Raw genomic sequence first — 16097 nt, 5'->3', positions numbered from 1 at the left:
GCTCTACACCTTGTTATCTCAGAGTTAAGCCACAGTTGCTGTTGTTAAAGTAATACATGGTAAGATTAATACATCCTTGTCAATATGTTTCTCTAATAACCAATCAACCAGTATTCAATACTACTCCCAACTTACTAATAAAATGTTTGGGCCTTATGTTATTGAAGTTTAGCATTATGATTTGACTTTTTAATTATATGGACTTCTGTTCACAGTAATATAGAAAGAACCATTTTATTCCCCACCTTTTGCCATTATTGTTCAATGAAATGTGATGCAGTGTTTAGAAGGTAATTTGCAATCTTTACAATTCTTGTTAATTTTTCTTAAACCAATTAGTAAAAGGTTTCTTTGCAAATGTGTTTGAGTTGTAGTTTTGTTAAAAAACTTTACTCCAAACTGATTTCATCGGGTGTTTCTTGTATATTTTGCAAAATAATATTCTGCTAAAATTTTAACCTCTCCAAAGGCATGTATTGAGTACCTGTAATGATGGTTGTATTCAAAGAGGTGCGTACCTTGATTTCAATTTTCAACTGATAATAGGTCTCTCCATACATAGTTGAAGTAGAAAATAGCAATGACTTCCATATGATCACACAATTCCAGTTCTTATTAATTCAGTTCTTAAATCGAATACCTCTTAATTATGTTTGGAATTATTCGCCTACAAATGAGTCATAACTAACATATGTCTACTATTCTACTGATTGGCAGTCCAATGATTTTGTTATTAGACTAGTAATTCAGTAATTAATAATCCTGGAATTAATAATTAACTAATAATTCAGGAAGTTTGTGAATTTGAATTTGTTTAGGGAAGCTGGATTGTTCTCCTTGGAGAAATTTAAAGGGGAGTTACAAATAGTATTCAATATTAAGAAAAGTTTTTCTCTTATTACATGGATGGGTGTCATACTATACGATTGGGCTGTCGACAGACTGATCAAGAAGGAAAAGTCAAGAACTCTCCTCAGGCTTAAACTTCAAAATAACACTATTTGTTATGCATTAATGCTAAATACTGAAATACATGGTAATCCTAGATATACCAGGCTCCAACTTATAATTATATTAGATAATGACTAATCTATCTTCTTCATGTGTTCATGTCAAAATGCTGTCAAGACTCTCTCAATCTAAAATGTTCAGCGTTCCAGTCTTGTTCCAGACTGTGCTAACTCCACTCATTCTGAGGTATTTATTCTCATTAATGTGGAGCTCACTGATATAATCATAAGGTCATTTCAGGCTCCAAATACCCTTATATAACATTCCTCCCAAAGATATTTTATCCTTGTCACAAACACACCATCCAGAAGAAAGCAACCCATTTGAATGGCACCTTATCCACAACCGATAGACAGTAGCACAAGCGTGTACCAACTATAACTAGAAAGATGTACATCAACAATTCACCAAGGCTCCTTAGTCAGCACTTTCTACATCCACAATCTCTACGATTTAGAAGGACAAGGATGACAGATACATGGGAACTCCAGCAACCACAAGTTCCTCTCTAAGCCACTCATCGTCCTGACTTGGAAATATATCACTTTCTAGTAAGTATATCAGTATTGTTGGGTCAAAATCCTGGAATTCCTTTCCTAATGCCATTGTGGGTCTACCTACATCAAATGGACTGCATTGGTTCAAGAATGCAACAAATTCTCTCAGGGGCAATTCGAGATAGGCAATTAATGTTGGTCACCCAGTGATTTCCATGTCTCATGAATGCATTTCAAAAATGACACAATTGCAAGGTTGCTTTAGCGTTCTAATGCTCTTACAAAACAATTTGTTCCACTGGCAGGAAAAGAACATAACATTTAAGATAACTGGCAAAATAACCAGCAAGCAATTATGAAGTTGAATATAATTCCTGAAAGGGCAGGTGAAAGCAGACCTTTCAAAAATGAACAGTATATGTGAAAAGGGGAAAAAAAGTTACAGGAGAAAGTGCAGGGAGTGGGTATGGCTAATTAGATAACCCTTAGAAAGACTAAGCACAGACACAGTGGGATGAATGCATTTCTTCTGTGCTGTATAATTCTGTGGAAATTGTTTGCCTGCAACAATTTCCTCCCCAATAGCATTGTGGGTCTGCTTATAGCATATGTACTGCAGCAGTTCACAAAGAGAGCTCACCAGCATCTTCTCAAGGCAACTAGGTACAGATAATAAATGCTGGCCAGCCAGCGATACCCACATTTTTATTCATAAGTGAATAAAAAGAAACTTGAAGTCATTGTACACAAATATTGAATTAAAGATGAACAAAGAACTGTTGAATACTAGAAGTTATTTTGCTCGCATCAACAGTAACTATCATCATTATCAATCAATAGTTTTGCTTCTCAAAGCTACCCCCTCAAATAGAAATGATATGGGCACATCTTTATTTAATAAACTTCCCACCAAAATCACACATGTCACTACTTAGACATTTAACAAATTACATTCACTACCCACCAGCAGTAGTGCAATAACATGATGTGGGCACATTTTTCTCAGACCATTCGTACAGATCTGGTGACATTATTGAATTATATCTCAATGTTAACAGACTGATATGGAAAGCTTTAGTGCTGAGGTTTCTAGAATGCTGGGTGTCCTTGTACTGTATCTGAACATGACATTAAAAAGTTACTGCTGTAGCACTGTGATTCTTTAATAGTCCATTTTTGTGTTTGTAAAATGGCATCATAGTCTCTATCACTATGCAACAATCAGTAACTGAACTACATAAAGTATTGATTCAAATTGGTAAGATTCTTGGAGTAGTCGACTGGATCCTTGACTTTATGAATGCAGACATGAAGTAAGACAACAAAGATCCTTTATAAATCGCTGTTTAGGCCAGTGAACATTGTTTATTCTGCTATTTAAACAGGCATAAAATTATTTAAAATAAACAGTGATGTCCTCTGTTAAAATGATATCCACTTGTATGAATACTTTTGATCTTAGTAAAGTTTGAAAGTCAGCTAAAAGCATTGAGAATAGTCATCAATGAGCCTGATTTTGTATTATGCTTCCAAAACTTACCCTTGGATGTTCACAAGTAATTGCTGGAGTTGTGGAGGTGTACTTGTGAGAGGTGATTGACAGATCACTTTCAATTGTTGGTGGTCAGTATAAACAATCAAATACTTGCTAGATAGGTATGCGTGAATCAATTGAATCAAAGCTAGAAGATAGTCTCAAAATCTATCTCATTCACTTCGCTCTGGGGCAAGCAAAGCAGATTCAGCAAGCTATTTCAGAGATAGAAGGAACTGCAGATGCTGGAGAATCTGAGGTAACAAGATGTAGAGCTGGATGAACACAGCAGGCCAATCAGCATCAGAGGAGCAGGAAGGCTGACGTTTCGGGCCTAGACCCTTCTTCAGAAAAATTTTGGATACTGTTGGGGAGGACGACTTACCAGGGGTAAGCCATGGGGTACAGGTCTCTGGCACAGAGTCTGTCCCTGTTGCTCAGAAGGGAAGAGGGGAGAGGAGCAGAGCATTCGTCATTGGGGACTCCATAGTTAGGGGGACAAATAGGAGATTCTGTGGGACCGAGAGACACTCGCGGTTGGTGTGTTGCCTCCCAGGTGCCAGGGTCCGTGATGTCTCGGATCGTGTTTTCAGGATCCTTAAGGGGGAGGGGGAGCAGCCCCAAGTTGTGGTCCACATAGGCACCAATGACTTAGGTAGGAAAAGGGATGGGGATGTAAGGCAGAAATTCAAGGGGCTAGGGTGGAAGTTTAGAGCTAGAACAGAGTTGTTATCTCTGGTTTGTTACCCATGCCACGTGCTGGCGAGGCAAGGAATAGGGAGAGAGAGCAGTTGAACACATGGCTACAGGGATGGTACAGGAGGGAGGGATTCAGATACCTGGATAATTGGGGCTCATTCTGGGGTAGGTGGGACCTCTACAAACGGGATGATCTACACCTGAACCAGAGGGGTACCAATATCCGAGGGGGGGAAATTTGCTAATGCTTTCCGGGAGGGTTTAAACTAATTCAGCAGCGCGATGGGAACCTGAATTGTAGCTCCAGTGTACAGGAAGTTGAGAGTAGTGAGGTCATGAATAAGGTTTCAATGTCGCAGGAGTGTACCGTCAGGCAGGAAGGTGGTTTGAAGTGTGTCTACTTCAACGCCAGCAGCATCCGGAATAAGGTGGGTGAACTTGCAGCATGGGTTGGTACCTGGGACTTCGATGTTGTGGCCATTTCGGAGACATGGATAGAGCAGGGACAGGAATGGTTGTTGCAGGTTCCGGGGTTTAGATGTTTCAGTAAGATCAGGGAAGGTGGTAAAAGAGGGGGAGGTGTGGCATTGTTAGTCAAGGACAGTATTACGGTGGCAGAAAGGACGTTTGATGAGGACTCGTCTACTGAGGTAGTATGGGCTGAGGTTAGAAACAGGAAAGGAAAGGTCACCCTGTTGGGAGTTTTCTATAGGCCTCCGAAAAGTTCTACAGATGTAGAGGAAAGGATTGCAAAGATGATTCTGGATAGGAGCGAAAGTAACAGGGTAGTTGTTATGCGGGACTTTAACTTTCCAAATATTGACTGGAAATGCTATAGTTCAAGTACCTTAGATAGGTCAGTTTTTGCCCAATGTGTGCAGGAGGGTTTCCTGACACAGTATGTAGATAGGCCAACAAGAGGCGAGGCCACATTGGATTTGGTACTGGGTAATGAACCAGGCCAGGTGTTAGATTTGGAGGTAGGTGAACACTTTGGTGATAGTGACCACAATTCGGTTATGTTTACTTTAGCGATGGAAAGGGATAGGTATATACCGAAGGGCAAGAGTTATAGCTGGGGGAAAGGCAATTATGAGGCGATGAGGCAAGATTTAGGATGCATAGGATGGAGAAGGAAACTGCAGGGGCTGGGCACAATTGAAATGTGGAGCTTGTTCAAGGAACAGCTACTGCGTGTCCTTGAGAAGTATGTACCTGTCAGGCAGGGAGGAAGTGGTCGAGCGAGGGAACCATGGTTTACTAAAGAAGTTGAATCTCTTGTCAAGAGGAAGAAGAAGGCTTATGTAGAGATGAGGCATGAAGGCTCAGTTAGGGCGCTTGAGAGTTACAAGTTAGCCAGGAAGGACCTAAAGAGAGAGCTAAGAAGAGCCAGGAGGGGACATGAGAAGTCTTTAGCAGGTAGGATCAAGGAAAACCCTAAAGCTTTCTATAGGTATGTCAGGAATAAAAGAATGACTACAGTAAGATTAGGGCCAGTCAAGGACAGTAGTGGGAAGTTGTGCATGGAGTCTGAAGAGATAGGAGAGGCGCGAAATGAATATTTTTTGTCAGTATTCACACAGGAAAAAAACAATGTTGTCGAGGAGAATACTGAGATACAGGCTATTAGACTAGACAGGATTGAGGTTCATAAGGAGGAGGTGTTAGCAATTCTGGAAAGTGTGAAAATAGATAAGTCCCCTGGGCCGGATGGGATTTATCCTAGGATTCTCTGGGAAGCTGGGGAGGAGATTGCAGAGCCTTTGGCTTTGATCTTTATGTTGTCATTGTCTACAGGAATAGTGCCAGAAGACTGGAGGATAGCAAATGTTGTCCCCTTGTTCAAGAAGGGGAGTAGAGACAACCCTGGTAATTATAGACCAGTGAGCCTTACTTCGGTTGTGGGTAAAGTGTTGGAAAGGATTATAAGAGATAGGATTTATAATCATCTAGAAAGGAATAATTTCATTCGGGATAGTCAAAACGGTTTTGTGAAGGGTAGGTTGTGCCTCACGAACCTTATGAGTTCTTTGAGAAGGTGACCAAACAGGTGGATGAGGGTAAAGCTGTTGATGTGGTGTATTTGGATTTCAGTAAAGCGTTTGATAAGGTTCCCCATGGCAGGCTATTGCAGAAAATACGGAGGCATGGGATTGAGGGTGATTTAGCGGTTTGGATCAGAAATTGGCTAACTGTAAGAAGACAGAGGGTGGTGGTTGATGGGAAATGTTCATCCTGGAGTTCAGTTACTCGTGGTGTACCGCAAGGATCTGTTTTGGGGCCACTGCTGTTTGTCATTTTTATAAATGACCTGGATGAGGGCGTAGAAGGATGGGTTAGTAAATTTGCGGATGACACCAAAGTCGGTGGAGTTGTGGATAGTGCGGAAGGATGTTGCAGGTTACAGAGGGACATAGATAAGCTGCAGAGCTGGGCTGAGAGGTGGCAAATGGAGTTTAATGCGGAAAAGTGTGAGGTGATTCACTTTGGAAGGAGTAACAGGAATACAGAGTACTGGGCTAATGGTAAGATTCTTGGTAGTGTGGATGAGCAGAGAGATCTCGGTGTCCATGTGCATAGATCACTGAAAGTTGCCACCCAGGTTGATAGGGTTGTTAAGAAGGCGTACGGTGTGTTAGGTTTTATTAGTAGAGGGATTGAGTTTCGGAGCCATGAGGTCATGTTGCAGCTGTACAAAACTCTGGTGCGACCGCACTTGGAGTATTGCGTACAGTTCTGGTCGCCGCATTATAGGAAGGATGTGGAAGCATTGGAAAGGGTGCAGAGGAGATTTACCAGGATGTTGCCTGGTATGGAGGGAAGGTCTTATGAGGAAAGGCTGAGGGACTTGAGGCTGTTTTCGTTAGAGAGAAGAAGGTTAAGAGGTGACTTAATAGAGACATACAAGATGATCAGAGGATTAGATAGGGTGGACAGTGAGAGCCTTTTTCCTCGGATGGTGATGGCTAGCACGAGGGGACATAGCTTTAAATTGAGGGGTGATAGATATAGGACAGATGTCAGAGGTAGGTTCTTTACTCAGAGAGTAGTAAGGGCGTGGAATACCCTGCCTGCAACGTAGTAGACTCGCCAACTTTAAGGGCATTTAAATGGTCATTGGATAAACATATGGATGATAATGGAATAGTGTAGGTTAGATGGGCTTCAGATTGGTTTCACAGGTCAGCGCAACATCGAGGGCCGAAGGGCCTGTACTGCGCTGTAATGTTCTATGTTCTATGTTCTATGTTCTATGCTACAGCTATAAAAGAACATTATCAGTTGGTGGCCTAAATGCATCCAGGTCCCTGAGCAAGCACAGTCATTCTCGTCATTCAGAGTCAAAATAGGGTACCCTGGGAATGTCCTTTGTGAAGGTTATAATTCCTTCAAATCTCTGTCCAGAAATGTACCATACCATTGTGTTGAACCCATGCCATTTGATATTATAGTGAGCAATGGTCAAGTTCTGCATTCTGAAAACTAGGGGAAGAGTTTCTCTTTCAGTGCTTGAATAGTTTGCCTGAACTGTCATAAGGACCTCAGAGCCAAATGTAATAGGCTTGTCATCTGTGATAGACATGCTTCAATGTCTTTCTGGGATGTGTCTCCTTCCAATGTGGTAAGTGTTGCAGGATGAGAACTTTGAAGAATATGTTTGTTAGATTATAAAGTATTCTTTAGAGTTTGAAAAACATGCCAGTGACTATCTTAACTTATGTTTGATGTGTTTTTATAGAAATTTTCTCAGAGATACATTGATTGCAAAATTCAGAACATGCAGCGATAAAAGTTTAAAGAAACAGACCCTGGGACACCATTGTAAATCATCTTGTCTTGCATTTGAGACATCTTCTGTACATCTTCTGTTTTGGTAGGTTCAGGTCTAAGGCCAGTTCACAAGTAAATTGATTCAAAGAAATTTATTTGAGTTTACTTTTTTATTGCTCCCACAAGCTGATGGAGGCTTGTCTTAATATTATCTGCAATAAGATATTTAAGTTGATTTCCACATGTGTCAGAATACATTCTGGTTGACATATAGTCCACGTGGTAATCTGAGGAAACAATATCTTCCAAAAGATATTTAGAACAGTTCCTGCAACTCTGAGGAATGATGCATGGATCAATATTCGTTCTCATCATCAAGCCTGACAAATTGCTTGGTTGCTGAGAATTTGGGATTAAGCTCTTTCAAGGTAGAAATCTTGTGTAGTCATCTCTTTAGTCAATCTTTAGTCACTTTGGACCTAAGCATATGCTCACAGTGCCATATTTCTTCAAAACACAAGTAATGGAACTGCACCAGCCAGTATAATGATTGACTTTCTGGCTGATGTTCAGTGCCGTAGATTCCAATCCAGCTTAAGCTTTACTTGAGTGTGAACGTTGTGCTCACAAAGAGGGCCAATGTTCGTTTGCCCATTGTTTTTCAGAGGTAACACTGCATCACCTTTAAAAGATGCCAATAGCATCAACCTGTCTGGTTAAAAGTTATTCAGTTGACGGACATACACAGGTGGAATTGCATGGAATCTTTGATGTTGCAACTTATGGGTTTACTACCTCATGGATGATAATTCTTTTTATTCATTCATGGGATGAGGGTGTTGCTGGCCAGGCAGCATTTATTGCCCAGCCCTAATTGCTCTGAAGGCAGTTAAGAGTCAACACATTGCTGTGGGGCTGGAATCACATGTTGGCCAGACCAGGTGAGGATGGCAGTTTCCTTCCCTAAAAGGCATTAATGAACCAGATAGGTTTTTCCCTGACAATCAACAATGGATTCGTGGTCATCAATAAGCTCTTAATTCCAGATTTTTTTTTATTGAATTCAAATTCCACCATCTGCCATGGTGGGATTCAAACTCAAGTTCCCAGAACATTATCTGGGTCTCTGGATTAACAGTCCAGAGGTAATACCACTAGGTCTCTGTGGAGACCCGTACATACTGATAGACAAATAATACATCTCTTGAAATATGTGCAAAGGGATGACACTTGTATTTGTACCAGTGTCAATTTTGGCATATAGCACGTGCAATCCATTCCTTTTGGGATATATCACTTGGATGAGGGCAAAGTCTTCAGCTTTTCTGACAGCATCCATGCGGTGTGTCAAATTAACCACATTTACTATGAGACCTGTGTTATTGCAGATTTATCTTGGACTTCATTGACATCCATACCTGCCATGGATGGAATTTCAGAAATATCTTTGACATTGCTCCTTGTTTGACTCTTCTTTATACGCTGCTCAGTAGCAAATTGTTGCACTTTGAGTTCGTCAAGCCATCTGGACCTCTTGCATATCTTAACCCAATGTCCTCTTGTAGAATATATCTTGCAAATATCATGAAGTGCTGACTTTATACTGTTTTGATAGGTGTAACTACTCATACAAAATTTAGATGTTTTGTTGAACTTGCTAATAGCTACAATAGTTGCTGTAAAGTCAAATATTTCTTGATTGTGTTGGCCTGTTACAATTGCTTCCAGCTTGGATCCTTCTTCTCACAGTAAGCGTAAAAGATGTATTCCTTGAATTTATCTTGATGTGCTTTTCTGAAGGCGTAGAGAGAATGACCAGATCCATAAGCCTCTCAGATGTTAACTTGGTGGAATTACATTCTCTACAATTGTGCCAATACCTACTTATGAATTGGTCAATTGTTTAACTCGTTATTGTTGATATAACATAAACTCAAGCCTTTGAATTCTGAAGCTGGCTCAAACTTTAAGTTGGTCTTCTAAAGTTTGGAAAATATTGTCAGGATCTTCGCAGTCATCATTCATAATACCAAAGGATTTGACTGTTCTTAATCCTTCTTTTCCCAAAGCAGTAATGAGCTTGACTACTTGATTTCATTTATCAGCTATTTGTTAATCCAGGAAGCAATGACAGCTTCTTTCCGTAAATAAATGAAATTCTGACAGAACGTCAATGCAATGATAATGCACAGATGTTTGCTTGCCATCTTGTTTCTGTAGTTCTATGCTATGTAATATCTGGAATAAATATCTGTATTATGCAGTGATGTTTTTTTCTGCCTTTATTTGCTAACTTTTAAACTTTTGTATCTTTCCTTCTTACAGTTTTAGACACTGCTGTTTTCTTTCAGTTTTTTTTTAATTTTGAAAGAAATAGCTGAGCAGTGGCTGTATTTGGCATTCAAGTCAAATAAGTATCTGTGTGATGTCATATGCACCTTCCGTTTTTACGCTGTTTCTGAGGAAAACAAAAATGGTGATTGCATAGGTAAGGCCTTAATGATATGTGAAATGGATTTTTCTAGCATTTTAGGTTGAACTTCATTCTCAGATTGCTTTGTCATAATGGAGCTGTCCTGTGCCTCTTGTAAATTGCTGGGTTCTTCTAAGAAGTAGACACATTACAGCCTCTCATTTCATTTTGTGAGAGAAATTGCACTCATGCTTATTCTTCCATTTTGGTTCCCATGCTTCAGTGTGGTCATAGTCTTTAGTCTTGGTTGTAGTTGTAACTGTCAACTCTGACCTCACAGTGAAGGTTATTAGAATTGTTAGAAAAAGTAACTCTTCACAACTACTACTGCCATTATCATCTTTTAGTACCAACAAGCTGCCATTAATTAATGGTCACCATTAACAGCTACCAGCTTCCATTCTGAAGACTCATACCGGAGTCAAATGTTAACTCTGTTTCACTGTCCACAATGTGACCAGCTGCTGAGCTTCTCAAACATTTTCTGCGTTGCTTTGAGTTTCCAACATCTGAAGTATTTTGCTTTCACAAAAATAGGGAAGTTTCACTAAAACTATACAGGGCTGTTCTGAGGAAGGGTCATTTGACTCAAAACATTAACTCTGATTTCTCTCCACAGATGCTGCCAGATCTGCAGAGCTTTTCTGGTAATTTCTGTTTTTTGTTTCTGATTTACAGCATCTGCAGCTTTTTTGCTTTATACAGGGCATCAGTTAGACCATGTATAGACTACTGTGAACAGCTTTGGTCCCCTATCTAATAAAAGATATACTGGCATAGGAGGTAGTCCACAGAAGGTTCACAAGGTTGATACTGGATATGGAGGGATTTTCTTATGAGAAGATACAGTTTAAGCATTTAGGCCTGTGCTCATTGAAGTTTAAAAGAGTGAGAAGCAATCTTACTGAAACAGATGATATACTTAGGACAGGACAGATGCTGCAAGACTATTTCCCTTTGACTAAGACCAGAAGGCATAATGCCAGAGTAAGAGGGTCAACCAGTTAGAACAGAGATAAGGAAGATTTTGTTTTCTCACAGAGGGCAGTATATCTGCAGCATTCTTTCTGTAGAGGGCTGTAGAAGTATATTCAAGGCTGAGATAGTCAGATTTTTAATAAGTAAGGGAATCTAGAGTTTTGGGGAAAATGCAAGAATGTGAGATTTGGATATATCGTATTAGCCATAATCTTAATCAATGGCAGAACGGATTCAATGAGGCAAATTGCCTACTTCTGCTCTAATGTCTTATGGACAAAGCTGCAAGAAGGTCACTGATTTTCTGCACTCTGCCAGGTTAAGTGCCACTATCTTGTCTCTGCTACCACACACTCAAGAGGCCACAAATCACTGCATAAGCATTTCACCAAGATTCATAGACTGCAACGCTCAGTGTTGTATGCATCATGCCAATGGCTCTCGTCCACCTCATCCTCCCAAACTACTAATCCGTCTTAGTCTCTGCACTTCCTACTTACTCAATGGTGAAATCTCTCCTGCAGATGCATAGCCGCTGACTGTACTTTCATACACTTTCATCACACTAAATCCCTCCCTATGTCTCAAAGTAGAAAACACCTGTGACTGATATCTCAACACCATCCTGGCTCACCTACCTGCAATTTCTATAAACAGGACTAACTGAGGCCAAGCCCCCGTATTTTATTTGGATAAGCCCCTTGACTGACTGTGGTCGCACCCCTGATCTCTATAGTCCATCTTCACCCCAATAAGGACGCTTCCCCTTTGACTTCACACAACACCATTTGCTTGAAGTACATGCTGCAAGTTTGCTATGAAAGCTGAATGTAAGAAGAATTGCAACTGGGTCTCATAGGATGCATTGAGATTTTAATGAGATGCATTAATAAGCTGGTCACTATTCAAGGGTGAGATTCTGAAGTAGCCATTTCAGGCTTGGTAAGAAAATTTTTTCTGGCCATTGAAAATCTAATTTATTCACTCCCATCCTATCTGTCACCAGACTCCCCATGATATTTACCACACTAGCGAATAGAAAATTACACTAATTGTTTTATTCCTACAAACTGCCATTGATATTAAGACACCCGGTCTCACAATGCCTCGGAACACGTTTTCTTCTTCAAGACATCAGATGAGTTGGTCTATATAAATTCCAGCACAATTCCACATTCCATCTATAAAACTCTAGAGGACAACCATGAAGGACACAGTCTTCTTCAGTGTTATACTATATATCTTAAGTGTTTCCCAATATTTAAAAAGTGATAACAAATGATAACTGGCCTCATTACAGCCTTGATCCAAACATGGACAACTGAGGTGAACTGTAGAAGTGCAGTGAGAGTGACTGACTTTGACACTAATATTTGAACAAATGTGGCATCAAGAAGCCTTAGTGAAACTAAAATTGTTGGAAATTGGGCCAAAAAATCTCCACAGGTTGTAGCCATACCTAACACAGAGAAAATGGTTGTGATTGATGGAGGTCAGTCATCTCAGATCCAGGACATCTTTGCAGGAGATCTTCAGTGTTGTGTTCAAGGCCCAATCATGTTTAGCTTCTTCAATAATCTTCCCTCCATCATAAGGGCAGAGTGCAGATGTGCAGTTGATTGTATTGATTATTGCACAATGTTTAGCACCATTCATGTCTGTCAGATGCTGAAACGGTCTGTATCCATATGTCATAAGATCTGGACAATATTCAGGCTTGGATTGCTAAACAGCAAGTAACAGTCACATCAGTGCCAGGCAATGGCCATCTCCAATGAGAAGAGAGAATCTAACAATCAATTCTTGATGTTCAATTGCATTAATATTGCTAAATCCCCACTATCAAAATCCTGGGGAGCAGATGTTATCATTGACCAGTAGCTAGATGAGCCACATAAGTACTCTGCCTTCAGGAGCAGGTCAGAGATCAGAAATCCTGCTGTGAGTAACTCATGTCCTGTTTCTGTAATGCCTGACCATCATCTGCAAAGTAGCATGTTACAATGTTCTGCACGTGCCTGGATGAGCGCAGATCCAACAACAATCAAGAAGCTTGACACCATATAGCACAAAGCAGCACACTTGATTGGTATCCAAATCTCCACCTTTCAACATTCATTCCCTCACCACTGATGCACAGCGACAGCAGTGCGTACGATCTACAAGACGGACTACAGTAGCTGACCAAGCCTCCCCCAAAAGCACCATCCAAACCTACGAAGTCTTCCAACTGTGGAAGGTCAGCTGATTAATGGGAACACCACCACCTGCAACATCCCCTCCAATCACACACCATCCTGACTTGGAAATGTATCACTGTTTCTTCAGTGTCACAAGGTCTAAATCTTGGAACAGCCTTCCTGACGTTATGTACCCATACCTAAAGGGCTAGGGTCATTCGAGTAGGCAGCTCATCACCAATATCTCTATGGGCAATAAATCTAAGCCGGCCAGCCATGCCCACATCCCAAAAATGAATTATTTTAAAATATCATCATTGAATCCGTTCAATATCAATTAATCTGGAGGTTACTTTAAGCAGCAGCTGACATGGATTTTGCAGCAGAGAATTTACCTCTTGTCTCTCCAAAGCCTGTCTGACCATCAGTAAGGCACAATTCAAGAGTATGGTGGAGTACTCTCTACTTGTCTGGATCAGTGCAGCTTCAGCAAGAATACAAAGCAGCTCACTTGAACGACACCCCATCCATTAATTGACATGCTTACTCTTTTCATCACTGATGCTTTTTGACAGCAGTATGTAATATCTACAAAATGGATTGTAATAATTCATGAAGGCTTCTTAAACAGCATCTAAGCTAAGCTATCTCTATCTACAACTAAGCTATCTCTATCTACAAAATGACAATAGCAACATAAGCATGGGAGCATCACCACCTGCAAGTTCTACTCCAAGCTATACACCATCCTGACTTGGAGCTACATTGTCACTCCTTCACTCACTGTGTCAAGCTCTTGGAATATTTTCCTTGCAGCACTATCTGTGTTTCTACACTACATGGACAGCTGCAGTTCATGAATGTGACTCACCAGCACTTTTTAAAATACCATTTAGATTCGGGCAATCAACACTGAAATCATCAGTGAGATCCGCATTCTTCAAATAAGTAAATAATATTAAAAAAGTATTATCTGTTTGGAAGAAATTGCTTTCATTGGTAGATGGGTCAGTAACCAAAGAGCATAGGTTTAAGATCATTGGCAAAGGGACGAGAGGGGAAATAAAAAGTACATTTTTTTAAAGTAGCAAACTATCACGATTTCAAAGCACTGCCTGAAAGGATATTGGAAGCAGTTTCAATCGTGACTTCCAAAATATACTGAGAAATAAATACTTGTAGGGCAGTGAGGAAAGAGTAAGAGAGTGGGATAGTTTTTAGAAAGAGCTGGCATAGACATGACAGAATGAATGATTTATTTCTATATTGCTTGTTTCTACAAACAGTCAGTAACATGAGGACATGGTTCAGCTTACTAATCTTGTCATCTGAAATCTACAGCTCTTCATTCAGTTCAGAGAGCAGCAGGCAGTGTTACTATTATGGACTCTCTGGGTGAATCAAGTTCTTTGAATGAAGTCTTCCTCTTTGGCCTGCACAAAGTTACTGAGGGCTTTGCTTGCATATGTTGAAACAGTGGCTGTACTTTAAAAGTTTTTTGTTGACTGTAAAACACATCAGGACATTCTGAGGTCATGAAAGTGCTTAAATAAATGCAAGTCTTTGTTGTACAATCCCTGAAGAATCTTTGGTGGGACTAGAGAAAAACAATGACACTCTCAAACATTTATTTAACCTTGCATTCTATGTATGTGGGCTGAATACTTGGATCTAACCTTGTCCATTACATTCTTCCATCTCTTATTCTGAACTGCACTTAATTGGCTACAAAGCCACTATGGATTTTCACTACAATATTATAACGTGCACTTGTAACAGAGGGACATTTTCTTTCAGTTATGAGCTAGTTTCTTGTGTCTATATCACTGTGCATTTTCCAGAAAATTCAAAAATTAGAAAAACGTAGAAACAGAAGAATAAATGACATAATTTTAAATTTGTGTCAACAGGAATATTAAATAAAAATAACAAAGGAAGTTGGATATTTGTGGAATCACACTCCCCTGACAAACAGGCTATTGTTTGACATGATACTCCTGGCAGCTGTGCCAACTTAACAGAAGAAAAGACTAAGTTTGGTGCTGTATTAATAACTGTGTTCACCCCCTGTGCTGTGGCACACTGGCAAATACATTGTGCTGTGGCAAAGTACTACTACAACTCTCATTTGCATTGTAGCAAACATATTTTGGAGAGCGACTGATTCTGATCCATCTTTATGCAGTTGCTCCATTACAACCAAGTATTCAGGCTTGCTGTAGTCAGTCTTCAAAGTATACACATGGTTCTATTCCTCTGTCACTCACAAACTGCATTTCTTGTATGCTGACATTAATTATAGAGTAGAAATCCAAAGTTTAATTAACAACATTTTTGTATTGATTTTGGTATGGGATTGCTACTTAAATTCTGGAGAGACAGCCTGTTTCTGTGCTGTATGGCCCTATGACTCAATATCTTCACCTTATCGGTAAATATTTCTGACTTCATGTCAGCACATCCACTCTTTTCAATTAAAGTTTATTCCATAAAAAGCATTCAGCATGATAATGTTAAAAATCCTACAGCCTGAACTAAAGATAAAGCTCACCAAAGCAATGCTGCAAAGAAATTCTGTGCATCTGTTACTTTAACACTTTGAACATTTATCTTTTATAATTGTGTAATGTAAAGGATCTAGCTATTGCCTTAACAGATGAGCAATATGCAAATAATGTGATCCTGTCCCTTTATTCAAAGCTTAATATACTTTGTATGACAAGCATAATTGGGTTGCACCAGGTGCAGTGATTCTCATTGAGTTCCTCCCAACACTCAAAGTCAATTGCAATGCACATAAGTGGTCTTCCTTCAACTAAAATGAGAACGCCAAAGTTTTCTAATAAAAATTTATCTTGATATATTTCAGTAGAATACAAAGAAACTTAACAAAACATTAGCTTTGCTCACTGCTGAAATAAATATTTTCTATTAGCACAAACATTAATAGCATA

This window comes from Rhincodon typus, chromosome 4 (assembly GCF_021869965.1).
Source record: "Rhincodon typus isolate 14 chromosome 4, sRhiTyp1.1, whole genome shotgun sequence".
Taxonomy (NCBI): Eukaryota; Metazoa; Chordata; class Chondrichthyes; order Orectolobiformes; family Rhincodontidae; genus Rhincodon; species Rhincodon typus.
This window is presented reverse-complemented; position numbering follows the sequence as displayed.